Source organism: Gavialis gangeticus, unplaced genomic scaffold (genome assembly GCF_001723915.1).
Source record: "Gavialis gangeticus isolate Ggan-Ray unplaced genomic scaffold, GavGan_comp1, whole genome shotgun sequence".
NCBI lineage: Eukaryota > Metazoa > Chordata > Crocodylia > Gavialidae > Gavialis > Gavialis gangeticus.
The window spans coordinates 50,024,892-50,046,340 of NW_017728997.1; positions in this window are offsets into that span (position 1 = coordinate 50,024,892).

Genomic DNA, 21,449 nt, shown 5'->3' on the forward strand with positions numbered 1-21,449 from the left:
TGGACCTGCTCAAGATGCATCTGTGGATGCATAACAAGATACAGTTGGCCTTCCTGACTGAATCCCCACACTGATGGCCTTTGTTCATATTGGCATCAATGATGACTCTTAGATCCTTCTCTGCCTCTGTACTGACAAGAAGGGAGTTCCCCAGCCTGTAGGTATGGTGCTGGTTCTTCCTCCCCAGATCCAGTACCACTTGTCAGTGTTGAAACCCATCCTGTTTTCATCCGCCCACCCCTGTAACCTGTCTAGGTCCGATTGCAGCCTATTCCTCCCTTCCAGCATGCCCACATCCCCCCACATCTTAGTGTCATCTGCAAATTTGAACAGGGTGCTTTTTACCCATTTGTCCAAATCGCTGATGAAGATGTTGAACAGTGCGGGCCCAAGGACAGAGCCCTGGGGAACCCCATTGACCACATCCCTCCAGGCTGAATAAGACCCATCCACCACCACTCTCTGGGTGTGGCCCTCCAGCCAGTTAAGTGACCCATCTGACTGTATAGGCATCGACACCACAGTCTCCTAGTTTTTTAATGAGAATGGGGTGAGAAACAGTGTTGAAGACCATCCTAAAGTCCAGAAAGACTATATCTACTGTGACACCTGCATCCAGGGATTTGGTGACCTGGTCATAAAAAGCCACCAGGTTGGTTTGACAGGACCTGCCTCTAATGAACCCGTGTCGGTTGCCCCTAAGCATAATCTCCCCTGCTGCCCTCTTGTGGACATGCACCAGGATGATTCTCTCAAAAAGCTTCCCCAGGACCAAGGTGAAACTAATGGGCCTATAGTTTCCTGGGTCCTCCTTCCTCCCTTTTTTGAAAACGGGAACCATATTGGCCCTTTTCCAGTCCTCCGGCACATCATCAGAGCAACATGAGTGCTGTAAAGCCGTGCCAGCGGTCCCACAGTAACCTCTGCTAATGCCCTCAGCACTCTGGGGTGGAGATCATCAGGACCTGCTGATTTAAAAGCATCTAGTCCCTCCAGAAGTTCCCTGACTAGGTCCTCGCTGACCCTAGGCCTGGGTGTGCCTCCCACAGGGCCTATGGGGGTCCCAGTGCAGGGGATGACCAGGTCCCTACTCAGAAAAATGGAGGCAAAGAAATTGTTAAATAGGTTAGCTTTGCTGTCTGGTACAACGACCAGATTTCCTAGAATGTCTTGCAGAGGCCCCACATTACCCGGTACCTTCTTTTTACCCACTATGTATTTAAAAAACGACTTCTTGTTGTCCTTGATCTGGGTAGCTAGTCCCAGTTCCATCTCTGCCTTGGCCTTCCTGACTGCCCCCCTGCATCCCCGAGCAACAGAGGTATAGTCCTCCCTGGTGATGGCCCCTCCTTTCCAATGAGTGTATGCCTCCTTTTTAGCTTGGAGATGTTTCCGGATGCTTTGGTGAGCCATGGAGGCATTTGCGGCCTTGTCCTCTTTGATCCATGTAGGGATTACCTCCCTTTGGGCTTGGAGGATCATCTCCTTAAAGAATGACCACTCTTCTTGGACACCCAACTCCCCCCTCTGGCCCCTCCCGGGACCTCAGTGTCTCCCCAGCTATTCTCCTTACCTCATTGAAATATACCCTGCTGAAGTCCAGGGCTGCTGCCTTGCTGCAGGCCTTTGCCACCTTGTGCTGGATTTTGAATTCCAGCAGGCGATGATCTCTATCACTCTGGTGGTCGAGCACCTGCATTCCCCCCACCAGGTTGTCGCCTGTGGCCAAGACGAGATCTAATAAGGCGTTTCCCCTGGTAGGGCTGTGCACCTTCTGGGTTAGATGGAGATCCTGTATCTCAGCTAGGAACTTACATGAGCAGTCAGACCTGGCTGACTGCTCCTGCAAGGAGATGTCTGGAAAGTTTAGGTCGCCCATGATTACCACATCCTTTGACCTAACTGCCTCTGTGAGCTGACTTAAGAATTCCCGGTCTAGCTCTTTCCCTTGGTTGGGTGGTCTGCAGTAGACCTCCACCGTTAAGGCCCTTTTTCCCCGACCTCCTTGTATTCTAACCCAGAGCACTTCAGTCTGCTCCTCCTCTGACCCAGTGCTACTCATTGAGGATGTGTATTGCTCCTTGACATAGAGCACCACACCCCCACTTTTCCTCCCTGTCTTATCCCTCCTGTCCAGTCTATAGCCCTTGATGTTCACCGCCCAGTCGTGCGTTGGGTCCCACCATGGTTTGGTGAGCCCCACTATGTCTGGGTTGGTGTTAGCTAGCAGGAGGGCAAGTTCTTCCTGCTTGTTCCCCATACTGCAAGCATTAGTGTAGAGGCATTTGAGGCCTCCTGAAGATGCATGCACTGCCTCCCTAATCCCAGTACTACCCAGGCCCCTGTTACTTACCTGGGTATTTGTTCTGCTCGTTGTCGATCTAGGCTAGGCTGCTCTTGTGGGTGACGCTTGGTTTGGTGGTCCAAGGCTTCCTCCGCCCTCATCTTCCCCTTCCCCCAATGAGCCTAGATTAAAGCCCACCAGAGAAGATCAGCCAACCTAGAAGAGAACACATGCTTACCTTTGAGGGAAAGGTGAAGCCCATCCCATCCGAGCATGTCTCTTGTCCTGATGTGTGGGTCGTTGTCTAAGAACCCGAAACCTGCCTCAAGACACAATTCCCAAAGCCTCAAGCTGACCTCTCTGATGCAGATGTCGTGTCGTCTTCCATGTCCGCTCACTGGTAGGACAGAAGAGAATACCACCTGTGCCCCTATCTCCTTCAGCATGCCCCCCAGAGCATGGTAGTCTGTCATCAGGTGATTGGGGCTTCTCCTGGCAACATCATTAGTGCCCACATGGATTAGGACCATGGGGTAGTAATCAGTGGGGCGGATAATGGCCGGGATCATCCCTGTCACATCCTGGATCTTTGCTCTGGGCAGGCAGTAGACTTCGCATGTTGACGGGTCCTGGCGACAGATGAGATCCTATGTACCTCTCGGGATGGAGTTGCCTATGACGATCACTCAACATTTCTTCCTCCGGGTCTGCTTAGCTCCTTCAGCCTGTTCAGAGTGTGAAGAGTGTGGAGTGTTTGGAGAAGTCTGGTGATTATTATAGGAAAAACTACCTTTACCTTGGTGCTGTTGAGAGGCATCCGCACAGAGCTGGTGACCTGAAATAAAGTCACATCAGATCTGTTAGATTCAAATGGCTATTTTTCCTTAGCTGATTTGACTAAATTCGTATGGAAAGTCCGTGGTTCCATGTAATTTTTGCTGACTTCTCTGGAGCACAAGTCAAGATACAGTTGTTTTTTGCATGGTGATGGTAAATGGTCTGCAGTTCTTTATCCCTGTAGTAGGGTAGCTCAGAGCCCTTCCATCTCATCAGTTGGCAGGCTGCTCCACAAAGCCAGTAGCAGTACCCAGGAAACACTGTGATGGTTTTAAAAACAACAACAACAGTAATACCTTATGCATCCTGCTTATATATAGTTTTATATAGTGCTTTCATCCCAAGGGTTTTTATAGATTTGTACAAAGACAGTATATACACAAGAATTACTGTGCCCCACAATGACATGCAGTCTGCTTTGGTGTGGAACATGGGAGCAGTTTAGTGTAGCACAAAGCAACAATACACCGTAGCAAATAAAAGAATGAGTTATCTGATTGACATCAAAGTGGAAATTTAAGCATACAGGATATAACTACACACAGTGTAGCCAAGACACCATTGCCATGAGTGATCAGGACTGCTATTTTCCTTCCTATCTGAAAGGCAGCCCCTCTAACAATACATCACCTCCACCTCATCAGCTCGTTCCATATTCACTTGGAATACTGCCTTATACTGTGCCCTCAGTGTCAATTCCCTTCTTACCTGTTTTTCCCTTGGAGGTCTCTTCCTCAAGTTTTGATCCAGTCCAACTCTGTTTCAGGTTGCAACATTTGATGGGACCACATTTTGAGGTGCTGCAGTCACTGTAGCAGCAGCTACAACAACCAAATGTTTCCTTTGCAAACACACCACCTAGTCTAGTCTAATCATGAAACCACACTCAGATAAACAGCATGACTTCAGCATGCCATAAAGGGAAAACAGAAGGGGAAATTCATGAGAAGTCATTAATACCAGTATTACTTAGAAATTAACATGGTAATCTAATGACTGGAGCACAATACTGTCTTCTACTGTTTTAAATGAAAATGGCACAAATATGTGTTACAAGCTATACCTGCTAACACATCACTAGAATTTTTTTTCAATGGATCAAATACAGCAGGGACCTGTACTCAATCCATGTTGCCTCCAGAGATTTATGGTATGCAGCTTCCTGAAAACCATAAAGTTCCTATGGGTATGGATTTGGTTCTAGGAAAATTACATTTTCCACAGAGTGTCTTTTTTCACTTTGAAAGGCTCCGGGTTTTGTTTTTCCCTACCTGTCCCACTGGGATGCACCTCTGGCCTGGTACTGGATTTGTTTACTACCTAACTGTTATTGGCTGTTGTAACTGTTCATGAGCTGTCAAAATCAGTGTCACGGGAAAATTACTGCATAACATATGCAACAAGTCACACCTACACTGCACAAAAGGCAAAATTATGCAGTAATGTGTCAAATGGATCATATTTGTGTAGCACTCAATGCATACAGTTCATAAAAACTAGTGTCGCTACATCAACCAAGAGAAATTATAAATTATAGTGCATGCAGGTTAGGAAATTGCCAGGACTGTCACAGCAGCTGTTTCCTACCCTCAGGTCACAAAACCTGTGATCCCCCCTAAACTAAAACTGCTTGATATGGGGGGAAAAGGAGAAGGTAACAGCATAGATATGGGGGGGAAAGGAGAAGGTAACAGCAATGGTGGAGAAAGACAGGCCCTGATTTAGCCCTTGGGACTTTGCCTTTTAACATATCTGAGACCATGTCCAAGTAACCAAAGCCACAGTGCCACACTACTTTGTCCCCATAATGCAAGGGAAATTTGATGACAACTTGCAGTGCTTCCTCAGAACAACTTAACATGGAGTGCAACTGTTAGAAAGGATAAAAGCTAGCCCTGTGCTAAGGAAGATCAGTTACAGCACATCACTAGGACTTGGGAGACCCAAATCTAATTCTCTGTTCTGACACAGACTTCCAGCATGCCCTTGGGCAAGTTATTTAGCCTCCCTGTGACTGCCTTCTGTGGGGAGGGAAAAAAAATTGGCATTCCTTGTCTTGCAGAATCATTGTGAAAATAAATATATTACAGATAGTGAGAGATTATGTATCATATCTTAGACAGTAGACGAACAGTTCATTCAGGGCTCCATCCAGCACCACTGAAATCAGAGGGAGGATTCCCACGGACTTCAGCAGACAGTAGTTCAGTCTTAACCAGAGAGTCAACATTGCCATTGCTGCTTGTGTTGCTAAGAAATGGTCACTGCTGGACTTTTCCCCTGCAAGTCACTCTTCCCCTTAGCAATAGAAAAATATTTTTTTATGTTCATTGCCCTGTTGATAACAGCTCTCTTTCCAAACCTACCAGGCCTATTCAAACCAGAAACCTATGAGCAAAAAGCTCTTCCCAAGAGCCCTTCAGCCGGTTACAAATCTCCTGACCAGCCTGCCTGTTGAAACTGTATTTCTGAAATAAAAAACCTGTTTGATATAAAATCAGTCAGTAAGAGATCTACCCTCAGGGCTTGCTGGTTATAAAAAGGAAACAGAGTAAGCAAATAGAAGGGGGGGACTAGGGGCCTCCAGGGGCCATCAAGTCCACCTCCATACATTCACCAGCAATCACATACTCAAGGAATCCCTGAAATCATAGAATCATACAATCATAGAAAAATTAGGGCTGGAAGGGACCTCAGGAGATCATCTAGTCCAACCCTCTTCCCTTCCCCACCTGCTGAAAGCAGGACCATCCTCAACTATATCATCCCAGCCAAGGTTTTATCTAGCTGGGACATTAACAGCCTCCAAAGATGGAGATTCTACCACCCCTCTCCCTGGGTAACCTATTCCAGTGTTTTACTACCTTCCTAATGAGAAAATTCTTCCAAATATCTAACCTAAACTTCCCTCGCTGCAACTTGAAATCATTGCTCCTTGTTTTGCCATCTGCCACCACTAAGAATAGTTTAGCTCCATCCTCTTTGAAAACACCCTACAGATAGTGGAAGACTGCTATTAAATCCCCTCTCAGTCTCCTCTTCTCTAGACTAAATAAGCCCAGTTCCCTTAACCTCTCCTCATAACTCATGTCCCCCAGCCCCCTCACCATTTCTGTTGCCCTCTACTGGACTCTGTCTAATTTGTTCACATCCTTTCTGTAGTGGGGGGCCCAAAACTGGACACAGTACTCCAGATGTGGCTGCATCAGTGTTGAATAGAGGGGCATAATCACTTCCCTTGATCTGCTGACAACATTCTTACCAACGCAGTCCAGTATGCCATTAGCCTTCTTGGCAACAAGGGCACACTGTTTGTTCACATTCAGCTTATTGTCCACTGTAAACCCCCAGGTACTTTTCTGCAGAGCCGCTGCTCAGCCAGTCAGCCCCCAGCCTGTACCAGTGCATGGGATTCTTCCACCATAAGTGCAGAACTTTGCACTTGTCCTTATCGAACCTCATGAGATTTCCTTTGGTCCAGTCCTCCAATTGTCTAGGTCTCTTTGAATCCTAACCCTACCCTAACCCTAAATCGCCACTTCCAACATTCACACAATTACAAGGAATGAAAGCTGAAACACCAGGGACCTTTCATTAAGCAAAAGCAAGGGAGACAAGAGCATTGTCAATGTCCTTCCAGTGCCATGACAGAGAAGTAGTTAGCTAACATCTGCACAGAAGAACCCAGGAATAGGAACAACCCTATGAAGCAGAGGAAGGCAAATGCTTCCCTGGTAGGTCTGATCTAGAAGTAAAATTCTTTCCTGACCCCAATCTGATAATCAAGATGGCCCTAAACAGTCAGCAAGACTCTCCAGTCAGGAACATCTGAGTTTTCCCAGTGTCAGCAGAAACAACAGGACACCTCATTTAAAAACAAACAGAAAAAAAAACAGATTTAGCTGTAGCCAATGTCCCAGTGTTTCAGAGGAAGACAAGCTTCCTTCCCTAGAAGCCACCAACATTCATGAGGGGAAAACGTTTCCTAGTCCCAACTAATAACTAACAGAAGTCCTGAAGCTTGGAAATATCAGAGATCCTCCATACCACAAAAGTGTGACCTCCATATTCAGTCTGGCCACTGCAAACACATGACTTCACATATCACAGCCACTTAATTTTTGCAAGGCTTCTGACACGGTCTCCTACAAAACTCTCATTAATGAGCTGAGGAAATACAAACTAGATGAAAGAGTTGTAAGGTGGATATGTAAGTGATTGAGTCACCATGCTCAATGAATAGTTGTCAATGGCCCATTGTCTAGTTAGGAAGAGGTATCAATTTTGGTTCCCTGGGGATCTGTCCTGGGCCAGGTATTGTTTAATATCTTCGTTAATAATTTGGAGCATGAGATTGAGGGCACACTTAGCAAATTTCTAGATGACACCAAGCTGGGTAGAGACAATCTATTAGGTAGGGAAAGGATCTCAAATTACCTTGATAAACTGCAGGAATAGTCCAAAATCAATCAGATGAAATTCAACAAGGACAAGTGCAAAGTCCTGTGGTTTGGAAAGAGAACTCACATGCACAAACATAGACTGGAGAATGACTGGCTAGGCTGCAGCACTGCAGAAAAAGACCTGGGAGTTGTAGTAGACCATCAGCTAAATATGACTCAACAGTGTGCTCTTGCTGCAAAAAAACCCAAAACCCAAAAACAAAAACAAACTAGTAGCATACAGAATTGTCTCTTGCAAATCAAGGGAGATTATATTTCTGCTCTATTTTGTCCTGGTGAGTCCTCACCTGGAGTATCTGGTCCAGTTTTGACAGATCAGAAAGAGTTCAGCAGAGAGAATACCTATACATTAAAAAGGCTGTTAAAAAGGATAGAGATAGACTCTTTTCTGTGGTGGTAGGGCACAGGACTAGAAGCAGTGATCTCAAATTGATGGAGGGGGAATGTAGGTCAGATATTAGGAAGGACTAGGAGGGTGGTTAATTGTTGGAACAGGTGACCCAGAGAGGTTGTTGAATCTCCATTTTCAGAAATTTTCAAGAGTGAGTTACAGGGGTTTTGGTTGTAGTCATGTTCGTCTCAGGACATAGGCAGACAAGGCTCTTTGGGTAAATCTGATTTTTTTTTATTGAACCAACTAAAAGCATTGGAAAAATTACTTTTGCAAGCTTTCAGGTATACCCTTATTCAGGCATAGGAAGTGTCTGCAGTTGTGTTGTGCTCTTCCTGCATGGGATGCCAGTATGCAAGAATGCTTGTCAGTGAAAAGGCAAATGTGTAGCAGTGAGGGTCAGAGGGAGTGAGACACAATGGATGAGAAACAGATAGGAGAAGGGGGAATGCCGTGAGTAGGGAGGTAGAGTAGATGATCTCCCGAGGTCCCTTCCAGCCCTACTTTTCTATTATTCTATGACCACTGAGTCAAGAAGGTCTGGGCTCAGTTCTCAGCTCTGCTGCAGATTCCTCAAGTGGCTTCAGAAGGCTTAGCAGCTACTCCAGGCCTACCTGCTTCTTTAGATGAGATGCAGGACAAGTAAGTTATGGAAGCTTGAAAAGGAACTTGCATGAGCAGAAAGCTGATTTTGAGTAACTTGCCTACAGAATCTTTTCAATTCCTCTGTCTGGGGAAGTATAAAGAAATGCCCCCCTTGCATGGTTTTATGTTTTTAATTAGATACCCATTTTATCCTTGTTCCAAATTTGGTGTGAGCATCTTTAAAATGTCCACTGCAAATAACCTGCAACTTCTTTGCAGTCAGTAACATTAATGGCAAAAGTACTGATAATGTGACATCATTATTTTTGCTCTGTGGTAACGTTCTCCCCACCCCCGCACACAACAGGTTATAAGACTGTAAAACTCTGCAGTTTACACCACTATAAAACTCCTCCAGCTGTTATAAATACATCGTTTAAGCACTCACATTTAAAAAATAAAACAGAAAAATACCACTGAAAAGTTCAATGCTTTTTCCCCTCTTGCCTTCAGTTGTATTAACCTTTCCCCTCCTGGTTTTCAACACCCACTGCTGTGTTGGAGGAGATGTACAGAAACCAGGGGAATATTGAGGAGGCATTCAAGTTATCTGTCAGCACAAAACATCTCTTTTACGTTGATGGTCCTGAAAGATGGTTACGGGTGGTAAACCTCTCTTTAGAGCTTCTGCATTAGGGCAAGTGTACTCATGTTGCCCTAGGGAATATTAGCAGAGCACTGTTTGGGATGGATCCCTTCTCCAATGCCACAAGACTAGCAAGAAAGCCAATACCATAGCAGGAGTTGGTGCTATGACCCCAGGTATAAACCCATCTCATATATATATATATATATATATATATATATATATATATAGTCAGTTTTGGTAGAATACTCACTGTACCTGGGGAATTCTTAAATTGCCGTGTTGGAGCATCTGTAAGAAGGCAAAGTGAGGCTTCATTGGAGCTGGAGGTGGAAACAGGAGCAGTGAGAGGCCATCCAGTCACATGGCCCCATGTTTCCTGGGGGACCCCATAATATCTGCATAGACCCTGGATTGGAATGGACTCCTTGATCACACAAAACATCTTCCCTTGGTCAGTCCTGTCACTTGCAAGTCTTACGGATTTAGTAGAACTCAGATGAAGGAGCTATTTGCATTCACATGTGTTCTGGTACTGGCAATGTTGATGCCATCCTGGGTTAAGCTGGCTGCAGATGAAGCCAAGAAGAGCTTTTCCACTGACTGAAATGGGTGAATGATGCACTGGGCCCATGAGGCATTCATGGATTCCTTCTCTGAGGCTGATCTCAGAGAAATCTTAAGCTAGGGCTATGCATTTGGTATAAATAGATACTATATTTAGTACTCAGTTTCCTATAATGGATTTTTTTCCAATGGCAGGGAAAAATACAGTCCTTGGAAGATTTTTGGCTTCCTTGTCTATTCAGTTGGTAAGCTCTTCAGGGCAGGGCTACCTCACAGTCATAGAATCATAGAAACTTAGGGTTGGAAGGGACCTCAGGAGGTTTAGTCCAATCCCCTGCTCAGAGCAGGACCATTCCCAACTAGATCACCCAGCCAAAGCTTTGTCTAGACAAGTTTTGAAAACCTCCAAGGTTGAAGCTTGCAAAACCTCTCTGGGTAACCTATTCCAGTGTTTTACTGCCCTCCTAGTGAGAAAATCCTTCCAAATATCTGATCTAAATTCCCTTGCTGCAACTTGAGACCGTTGCTCCTTGTTCTGTCATCTGCCACCAGTGAGAACAGCCTAGCTCCATCTTCTTTCAAACCCCACTTCAAGTAGTTGAAGTCTGCTATTAAGTCCCTTCTCAGTCTCTAGACTAAATAAGTCCAGTACCCTCAGCCTTTGCTCATATGTCATGTCCCCCAGCCCCTCACCATTTTTGTTGCCCTCCGCTGGACTCTCTTCAATTTGTCCACATCCTTTCTGCAGTGGGGGGCCCAAAACTGAACACAGTACTCCAGATGTGGCCTCACCAGTGCTAAATAGAGGGGAATAGTCACTCCCTTTGACCTGCTGGCAACACTCCTATCAATGCAGCCCCATATACCATTAGCTTTCTTGGCAACAAGGGCACACTGCTGGCTGATATTCAGCTTATTCTCTGAATAACCCCCAGGTCCTTTTCTGCAGCCTGTATTGGTGCATGGGATTATTCTGTCCTAAGTGCAGGACTTTGTACTTGTCCTTGTTGAACGTCATGAGATTTCTTTTGGCCCAATCCTCCAATTTGTCTAGGTCACACTGAATCCTAGCCCTACCCTCCAGCATCTCTGCTACTCCCCCCAGGTTGGTGTCATCTGCAAACTTGCTGAGGGTGCACTCTGTGCCATCTTCCAGGTCATGGTTGAAGACATTTAACAAAACTGGCCCCAGGACCTACCTCTGGGGCACTCCACTTGATACTGGCTGACAACTAGACATTGAGCCATTGATTACTACTCTCTGAGTCTTATGCTCCAGCCATTTTTCTATCTACCTTACAGTCAGTCTATTTATCCAGCCCATACTTCCTTAATTTGCCTGGGAGAATGTTGTGCTTAGCACAACAGGGACTTTGATCTCAGCTGGGGCCTGCAGTTACTACTGGAACATGAAGAAGAAGAAATGGAGCCCCATTTCACTAGACTATTTTACAGCCACTTGATGTGGCTTCTAATTCTTTCCCTTTTACTCATGTTGTGATTATTTATATTTTCTTTACCCATGCTTGAAGCCATCGTGACAGTGTATTGGTTAATGATAGGATAATTGTTTGTTTTATTGATCATTATAAACCCTTCTGCAGCTCAGTGTGATTTATAACATTAAAACCATTTCTCTTCTCCTCCCCCTTCATCTGCCATGGGGGCAGCTGAGCGGATCTAAAACCCACTAGCTACAAACAATCCAATTAACAAGAGGAAAAAAAGACTTTGGAAATGAATGAGTCTTTGCACCATTTCCTAACAATTCCTCATTGATTCTCTGAAGCCATAAAATCATATGCTCATCATCAGGCAGAAATATTAAGCTGTTGAGGGACCTACATAGGAAAAAGTACATGAGAAGGTGGGGAAAGGGAGGCAGATTCTGCAAGGGCTCTGTTGCTGAAAGGATGAACTTCTTGACAAACCCTCAGAACATGGGGATGCAGATGTTACCTGTTGGGTTGTGGCAAAATGTGACTGGAACATGCTGATGTTTGGGCTGATGTGCATCATCCTGTGGGCAAAATGTCATAGTGGCTCGAGGATTTTATGTTAGGGCCTGTCAACATCCTTCATGCTAGATGGATTCATTCAAATTTGTACACCTATTCTAAACCCTTAGACATCTGTACATCAAACCAAAAGGTATACATAAGAATTTCAGGTTACCCATTGAGCACTTACTCAGCTACCAAGTCAACATCTGCTATCACTACTGCCCCATATTTACCTTGCCTTCAGAAAGAAAGGAGAAGTGGTTGCACCATCACTAGAAATGCAGCATCAGCACCAATAGCTTCTGTGCTTTCAAACCTAGAATTATCACAATTTCATCTATACCTCAAATAAGATAAAGTCGCAGTCACCCTGCTATTTTCCAAGTTGTTAAACAGAAAGAGGGGTTCCATCATGCACTGTAAGTGGTGCGCTGATGAACTGGTTTGCAGACCCCAGATACCTTCTGTTAGCTCAGTGAACAACCGTGAAGTCATTTTAGGCCATGGCCCCTACTAGTGAGGCCAGCAGGGAGTGTGGCCCCTGGTCTCTTAGAAGTTGGACAGCCCCATCTTGTGTGATCTTTCACTATCTAAACTACAACTTATCCTCAATTCAGATATCCCCACCTGTACAGTATTCATAAGGACTGCCATATTCTCTTCTTCAGCAGTCCCTCACAATCAAGGATGATTGTCTTCTATGTTTGTCTTGTCTGTGTCTGAAGATGGCTGATGAGAACTATCCAGGATTGACAGCTTCTACTGCAGCTTGGACATGTGTTTCCATGTGGAGTGGGTGGTGCTGGATTCTTGATTTGGTCCATGACATGCTGTTTCTGCCACTCCCACTTCTCTTTCTCCTGTTGTTGGCATGAAGTTTCAAAGTACTGAGATCCCTGCAGCAGACTCTTCCTCCATTTGGGACAGTTCTGGATGACAGTCTCCCAGGAGTTGACATGAATATTGCATTTTTTTAAGTTGTCCTTGAGGATATCGCAGAAGCTCTTTCTCTGCCATCCTCTTGAGCATATGCTTTGGCTGAGCTGGCAGAATAAAACTCATTTCGGGAGGCTGTCGCTGGACATCCGGATGACATGGCCCGCCCAACAAAGATGATGTCAGATGATCATCACCTTAGTACTCATGGTGTTTGCCTGCAGGAGGAGGCTAACATTGGCATCTGTCTTCCCACTGGATTCAGAGGATCTTCTGCAGACAGCACTGGGTGGTATTTCTCCAACAACTTTAGATGTCTCCTGTCTGTTGCCCATTAGAGGTGTGCAAAATCAAAATGAAACAAAAGGCTTCGAAACAGCTTCTAAATTAAATGAGGGCACTTGAAATGTTTCAGAAGTTTTTAAACATTTTTAGTCTTGAGTTTTGAAGCTGGGCTTGCTTGCAGCTAAACCAAAACTAAGAAGAGGGAGGGGAAAGAGTGGGGAAGAACTGCCCTGATATTGACAGACGTACATACATCTCAATGACATCCATGATATGAATGGTTTCTTTAGTGTCACCAAAGCCATCTATGGTCCACTGCAGGCTGGGGCCAGTGACAGCTGCTTGGCACAGCCCGCACCATGTGCCTGAAAGACTGCGGTGCTGCTGCTGGCCCAGCCTGCAGCAGCAGCCTGCTGAAACCCACTGCCAAATCAGCCGAATCTCCAAATCAAATAGGCCCCATCCCCCACCCGCTCTTCCAGCCCCATCAATGGTTGCCCCACCCAGCCCCAGCATCTCAGCATATGGTGCATCCTTTTTTTCCCATTTTTTTTCTGCGGGGGGTTTTAAGTGATGGTGCCTGGGATTGTGGGGATACCCTTGGGGGCCTAGGGGTGCAGGTTGGGGGGGTGAGGCTGGGTGGGGAAGCCATTGGGGGGCTGCAGCAGCTGGTGGGGGATGGGGCCAGGTGGGGCAGAAATCAGGGGGCTGGGGTAGGGCATGTGGCCCTTGCAGGGGGGTGGTAGCCCCTGTGGGGCCACATGGCCCCTGTTGGGGGGCCGTACCCCTTGTGTGGGGGATGAACCCCCTGTTGGGGGGCTGTACCCCTTGTGATAGTGCAGAACCCCCTGTTGGGGGGCTGAATCCCCTGTTGGGGGGGTGTATTCCTTGTGTGAGGGCTGAACCCCTTGTGTGGGAGACCAATCCCTTGTGTGCAGGCCATCACCCTGTGGGAGGGCAGCAACATATGTATTCATGAATTCATGAAACCTGTATTTAGAGTTCATTTTATTATGATAAGAAACTTGCTTTAACACTGTAGATATATCAACAAAACATTGTTGAACTGATCACTGTCTCTGTCTCTCTCTTTCTCTTTATAGTGGTCTTTTGTTTTATTTGTGGAGGAACATGGATTTGGGGGTATTTTAGAGAGTGATTTTGGGATTTTTTTTTATTAGGGATTTTTCAGTTTTCCAATAGGGAACACCACAATTCCTGCTAGGGAGGCCAGTGGCAGGCACCTCCCTGCTCAGAGCTGGCACCAGCTGAAGGTGGCTGACCTCCTGGCCAAATGGGACCAGGAGAACATGCTTTAACAGCTCAAAGCAGGCCAACACACCCGGAACATCTTCTGAGTGATAGCTGCCAAGATGGCCAGGCAGGGGGCACAAATGGCAGTAGTGCCACACAAAGGCCAACCCTGCAACTGCAGTCCACTGGCAGCTGGCCCAGAGGGGCAGATGCCTCTACTGGCTCTGTAGTCCCCATCCGAGTCTGGCAGGTGCACAGCAGGTCACAGCCAGGCAGCAGCCCCCACTGCCAGACTGCTGCAGCGGGTAGAGGGTGCAGGGAACATTCAGGGCTGCTTCAGCAGTCCAGCTGGCACAAGGGCTAGTGTCACCAGGTACCAATTGGATGGATCCCAGAAGCTCCTGAGAGCTAGTAGCCCTGAGCTACTTGCTAGGGTGACTTTTTATACTGCTGGGAACAGCACAGGTGCTGGCCCCGGGCTCTAGCTCCCCCTGGCTCCAGACCCGGGAGGAGCCAAGCAGGATTATTTTGCCCCTAGTGGCACAATTTGCTCCATGACAAAGTGCATGTCCGAGCACATGTGCTGAGGCAAAAAGCCCTGGCTCATATTTGCACCGCTTCTATTTGAGCTGCTGCAAGTGCACATGCTTGCATGTGTGGACACGTCCAAAGAGATCTGTGATACATCTATTACTGAGAATCACCGTTTGCATACCATGATGGAGCAGGCAGAGAATGGTGACAAATTTCAGTAGGCATCCATACTTCATAAGGATCCTCCACAGCACTTCTCAGCTGACAGAGTCGCAAGCTTTTGGGAGGTCAAAGAAAGACATGTAAAGAGGCTTATGTTGTTCCCGGTATTTCTCCTGCAGCTGCAGAGCTGTGAAGATCATGTCAGGTGTGCCTCTTAATGCCCTAAACCCAGACTGATATTCAAGGAAGAGCTCTTCAGCAAGTCTAAGGAGACAGTTCAGGAGGGTTCTTGCAATGATCTTTCCTGTGGTGGACAGCAAGGCAATCCCTCTGTAATTTCCACAGTTGGACTTGTCTCCTTTATTGAAGAGTGTTGCAATCATGGGATCCCTGAGGTCATCTGGGACTCCCTTCCTTCTCAGTCCAGATTCCTAAGATGAAGGCACAAAGCTGTGATGTGAGCTTCTCTCCTCTCTGCTTGAAGATTTCAGCAGGGATTCCATCAGCTCCAGGTGCCTTGCTGTTCTTCATCTCCTTGATGGCTTTCCTCACTTTGTCAAGGGTTGGAGAGATTCCAAGATCATCTCTGGCTGAGTGATGCAGGGTGAACTTGACAACACTCTCATCAACAGCAGAGTCTCAGTTGAGAAGGTCTTCAAAATGCTTCTTTCAATGGGCCTTGGAAGCTCCCCTTTCCTTGAAGCCTCCTCCATCCTTGCGTCTCAATGGGGTTGGTCCCCGAGTGCTCAGACAATAGATGACTTTGGTGGTACTAAAGAAACCGTGCAGATCATGGATGTCAGTGAGATGTTGAAACTCCTTAGCCTTGCCTTGCCCCCATTTGTTCTTCATAACATGGGTCCTCCTTTGGATCTCTACCTTGGCTTGGAGATTCATTTTCTTTTGTTTGGAGTTGGTGCCATTTTGCCAAGCACAAAAGGCCTTGTGCTTGCAATTGATCAACACTTGGCTCTCCCTGTCAGTCTCATCAAACCAGTCTTGATGTTTCCTGGTAAATAATCCGAGAGTCTCTTCACAGGTGCTGATGATGGTGGCCTTGAAGGAACCCCATATGCTGCTGACACTCTTCCATTGTTGTTGATTGGAATTCATCAATTTTTCATTGAGGCACTGATGGAAGAGGACTCATTTGTTTAGGTCCTTGAGTCCTTCAAAGTTGATCTTCTGTTACCATTGCTTTTGCTGCAATTATTGTTTGAGAGCCAGTTTGAGTGACATAACCAAGCAGATGAGTCGGTGATCAGTCCAGCAATCATCTTCTAGCATAGCTTGAGTTGGATAATTTGCAATCCCAGGCACAGACGATGACATAGTCAATCAGGTGCCAATGCTTAGATCATGAATGTTGCCATGATTCACAGATTGTAAGGCCAGAAGGGACCTTAGAAGATCATTGGGTCCAGCCTCTTGCATCAAGCAGGAAACATAACTGGAGTCAGGTGACCCCCAGCAAGGTGATTGTCTAGTCTCCTCTTGAAGATTTCCAGGGTAGGTGATTGCACCACCTCTTGAGGGAGCTTATTCCACAGCCTGGACACCCTGACTGTGAAGAAGTTTTTCCTAATATTGAGCCTGAATCAATCTTCTGGGAGCTTGTGGCCATTACTTCTGGTTTGCTCTGTGGGTGCCCTGGTGAACAGTTGCTCACCAAGCCCTTGATGTACTCCCCTAGTGAAGTAGTAAGCAGTAAATGTCTTGTGCCTCTTTTTTTTGGCAGAACAGGGTGTTGGTGTGATGAGTCCATGTTCCACACATTTGGTCAAGAGGAGGATGCCACTGAAGTTGACCTTTCCTACTCATTCCTTGCTGATGCTTCCGTTCCAGAGGTTAGAGTCCCTTCCGACTCTGGTGTTGAAATCACCAAGAAAAATAAGTCTGTCTCCCTCCAAAATGCATAGAAAGGACTTGGTCAAGGTTGGCATATAATTTCTTCTTGGTTTCATTGGTGGCATTAAGAGTAGGGGCATACACATTGATGACAGTGTCATATTGGCTCCCCAACAGTTTAAGACAGAGTCATGAGGCACACATTAATTCCAGTAGGGAACTCAGTGAGTTGGTGTATGAATTAATTCTTAATGGCAAAACCAGCTCCATGAAGTCATCCCTTCCTGTTTATCCTAGCAGAGGAAGATATAGTGACCTCCATGTTCTTTGAACTGCCCATCTCCCACTTGCTGGGTCTTGCTCAGTGCAGTTACATCAATATTGTGGCACCTGAGGTCTTGGGGCACAATTGCAGTGCAGTGCTCTGGGCGTTCACTATTAGGGTTGCCCATGAGGGTCCTGATGTTTCAGGTCCAGAAAATGATGATGTATCTTCATTGATAGTTTTGACCACAGTAAATATGATCCCACTGGATGCAGTTATCCAATCAGGAAGAAAAACTGAATACTTTATTAGGTTATGTTTACAGCATCTTTTCTAGTCCCTCCTTATGCTGGGTAAGCAGAGTGGATCCTGAAGAAGGCTGCTCAGTTACAATTCCAGCTGCAAAATGGCACTTCTTTCTCATCCAATTTCTAGACAACTTTCTTGTAACTGCTGCCTTCATGCCAGTTTATGATCAGGAGATTCTAGACCTCACAATCTGCTCCCATTGCCATTAGCTGGTCACCAAAGGGCTTGAGGAATGTGCTAGAAAAGTTGTTTTCGTGGAAGACACCTATGCATGACTTCTTTTATCATGGAAAAATGGTTGTACATCAGCTTCCACATGGCTCTTGACAGAACAGGACCTTGATCCAATGGCAAGGAGACCAAGATGACAGGGGATCTCACCTTGCTGCAGCCTTCATCCACTTTCACAGCCACTGAGATTCTAACATCTTCTTCCACCTGCTCTGCCATTGAGGACTTGTAGACCCATGGCTGGCGGCTGAGCAGGATTATTATAGTGGTGACCTGTACTCACCATGTCACAGCACTGTCAAAGGATATATGTGGCTTTTTAGGATACCATTGTCATCTGCTGTCCTCACCACATCCTGCTGATGCTGCCGCTGTTTGGTCCTCAACTGCTTATTCGTCAGAGTTACCGCTGCATATTTCACAGTTAACTTTCCCTGAAGGTCATTTCACTATCCGCCACCTGTGAACACACTGGGTAGCAAAAGAGCTCTGCCATACATGCATTACAGAACTGTTTATTCAGCTCACTAAACAGCACCACCACCCATACTTACTACATCTAAAAAATTCCAACATATTTCCTGTCTACAATCTGTTTCTTTCTCACTGCGCAGGAATAAAAGAAGAGGATAGATAACAAATGCTTTGGAAATTTAACAGAACTGACATATTTTGGAAAGTCTGCCTGGTGAATTGACATAACGTTTCTCAGCAAATGAGTTGATGCCACCAAAGTGGAAGAAGCATTGGCGAGAAAGGCCTGAAGCACAGAAGGTTCCTATGACTTATTTGGCTGGGCCACTTAGCTGAGTGCCAGATTCAAAAAGAAGTGTCCTAAAAGTGTGAATCAAGCCTTGATGGTCTACATTCAGTGGAAGAGAAATTTCAATCCTGTGAACAGCTTCATAATGCATCAGGGCACATCAGAAGCAAAGGAAACAGTCTGGCAGAATTGCATTAATTTTCATGAACCCAGCAGTTCTAGAAAATCATGAAAACTGCAACATAATGAAAGCCTGGAAGGGGAAAACCTGCCCTCTTCCTCACTGCTGGAGAATCTACATGCAGATTCCATCAAAGGAAAGCAGCTAGGGAGTCTCAAAAGAAATAATGTTAACCCTTTGGATTGTGAAGCTGCAGGGCTGAGAAGTTGCCATCCCCCTACATACCAGTTTTCAAGATGAAGGAAATTCCTGGACAAGAGCAAGACATCTCTGCACCCTTAGATCTTAGTGCTGTGCAGAAGCCAATTAACTGCTACTGACAGGAATTAAAGAAGGCTTTGCCTTCTACCCTCCTGTTTCCTGCAGTACTCCTTCAGAGTAATAGTCTGCACTCATTTCCTGAGTCCTGTCCTCATTGACACGAATGGGAAATGTGGATTAGGGGGAAGAAACATACTTACTAGGGCTGTGTGAAATGGCACCGTTCCATTTCGACTTGCATTTTGATGTTTCAGCATTTCGTTTCAATTCAAAACTGCTGTTCCGTTTTGTTTTGTTGAAACAGTTTAGCTGTTTTGACGTTTCACCCATAGGCTATAATGGGGAACCAGAAAACTGCCTACAACTTTGTCAGTTCATGCCTGGCTTGGATGACTCTTGCAGGGATGGAAGCCCCTGCTGAGGCCACAAAGCCTGCCATGTTTTAAGGAGATAGGTACAGGGGTTTCAGGCAAACTGCACTTCAACATCTTGGAAGCAAAATACCCATGTCACATATATGTGTTAGGCCACAGCAGAGTGAAAACTGCAGGTGTGCTAGCTCCTGCTGAGGCCACAAAGCCTGCCAGCTGTCAAGGAGATAGGTGCAGGGGGGTTCTGGGGCCCTGCACCTCTGGCTGCTGACAGGCAAAACTCGTGACATGGGTGGGTGACACTGTGTGTGTGTTAAGGTGCACCCTCACTCAACTGACACCAAGGCAGAAAGTGGGGCAGTTCAAACAATGCTTCCTTCTTTGTAGTTTTTCCATCCCTGCCCCAGAGCACTGGGATTGGAAGGGACCTCAGGAAAGGATGGCAGTCACTGGCTAGCTACACAGTCAATAATGAGAGCACTCCTCCCCACCCCCTTTCCCCCTCTTCCCACTCCCTCTCCTTACTTCAGTTTCTGTTTCCCTGCAGGCAAGCTTTAAAACTCAAAACGTTTCGAAAATTTCAAAACATTTCAACTTGCCTCATTTCATTTCGAGGCTGTTTCAAAGCTCTCTGTTTCTTTTCAGTTTCACTGTTTTGAGCTCAAAATGAGTTGAAACAGGATCAAAACAAAACTGCTGGCAAAATTTCGCACAGCCCTAATACTTACAGCAGTGCAAGTCCTTGTTCCTGTGTGACCTGACAAAAGTTAACCCAACTGCAATCCCTATCAGTTTTTAACAACCAGAAACAACAACAAACCAATTTACCCAATCAAAAGCATGTTCATCATACATAAACACAAAAAGCAGGACTTTCCAATCTTATGGTTATTATTCCAAAGAAAACTGATATTGAAAAATAAACTGACAGTATTTTTTTCATAATCAAGGAATTTAAATTTTGATGTAATATGATGAGAGGGAATATTCTATCAGAAAATAGAGAAGTATATTTTGGTAGGATCTACACAAGTACTTTGTTTCACTACTGCCCTTGCTGGTTGTGAAGCAGCCAAAAATTAACTAACAGCAGCCGCTCTTCCGGGAGCTTTGCTGACATCATCACTGATGCCAGAAAACAAACAAAGCTGTTTTTGCAGGATAAAGGCACAATATACATGGAGGTTGTTGTTGTTAAACAAAAATAACCAAGCTAATTTCAGCTTCATTTAAAAGCATGGGAAATAATCATTGCTCAGTGAATAGGAAAAGGACAAAATCAGTAGGGAGAAAATCATTTTCAGGCCTATGAGAGACTTTTACAAACAATGAAGAGTGAAACTATTTTTAAAAGTACTTGACAGTGCCCTTTAAAAATCCACTGGCACCTAGTACAGGGCTTTAGAGAACTTTCTATTTAGGGACAGGGTCAAACAGCTTTTTGCTCTCTCCCCCTCATTTTTTATTACCACTGACATTCACATGAAAACATAGTAATTATTTTAAAGATTTCACCTAGTCAGGATGCTTATTCTCCTCATAAAGGGCTATCTTGAAGACCACTAGGAAACTTCAGTTAGCACAACAGTCTTCCATGATGGCAATTAAAAAGGAAAACAGTGTTAGATGCTGAACATATGTCTAAGAGAGGCAGGATTTTTGGGGGGTGATATCTTTCATTGGACCAACTGCACAGGTGGGCTAAAATTAGACAGCTTATTAGACATGCAATATAATGCAGCTTATTAGACATGCAATATAATGCATTCAACACTTGACTGAAAAAAGTTGGCAATGTAAACAGACAAGATAGACCAGGGCTGGGCAATTATTTGGGCTGGAGGGCTAGCCACTTAGGGAGGTTTGAGGAGCAGTTGTAGGCCAGGTCAGCAATGACTCCCCCCCATGCCCCGTCCCCTGCAACAGCTCAAAGTTCCCCAAGTGGTCCAGGGCCGTTGGACACAGCGGGTGGGCAGGGTGTCCATGGAGACCAGCTGAGACCCCCGCAAGCAGAGCACACTTAGCCAGGTATATGGTGCAGGGCTGCCGGTGGGTGGGAGCAGCATCCAGGAGTGGGACAGGTGGGTGGGGCCTGGGATGGGCTGAGATCGCAGGGCAGTGACAGCACAGAGCCGGGGCCTGGGCAGAGCTGCAATCTGTTCCCTGCACAGTCCTGTGTTGTCACCACCCTGCCATCCCAGCCCCAGTCCTGGCCCTGGTCCCAGCCCCGGCCCTGCACACCCATCCTGCTTTCCGCCCATCTGTGGCCCCAT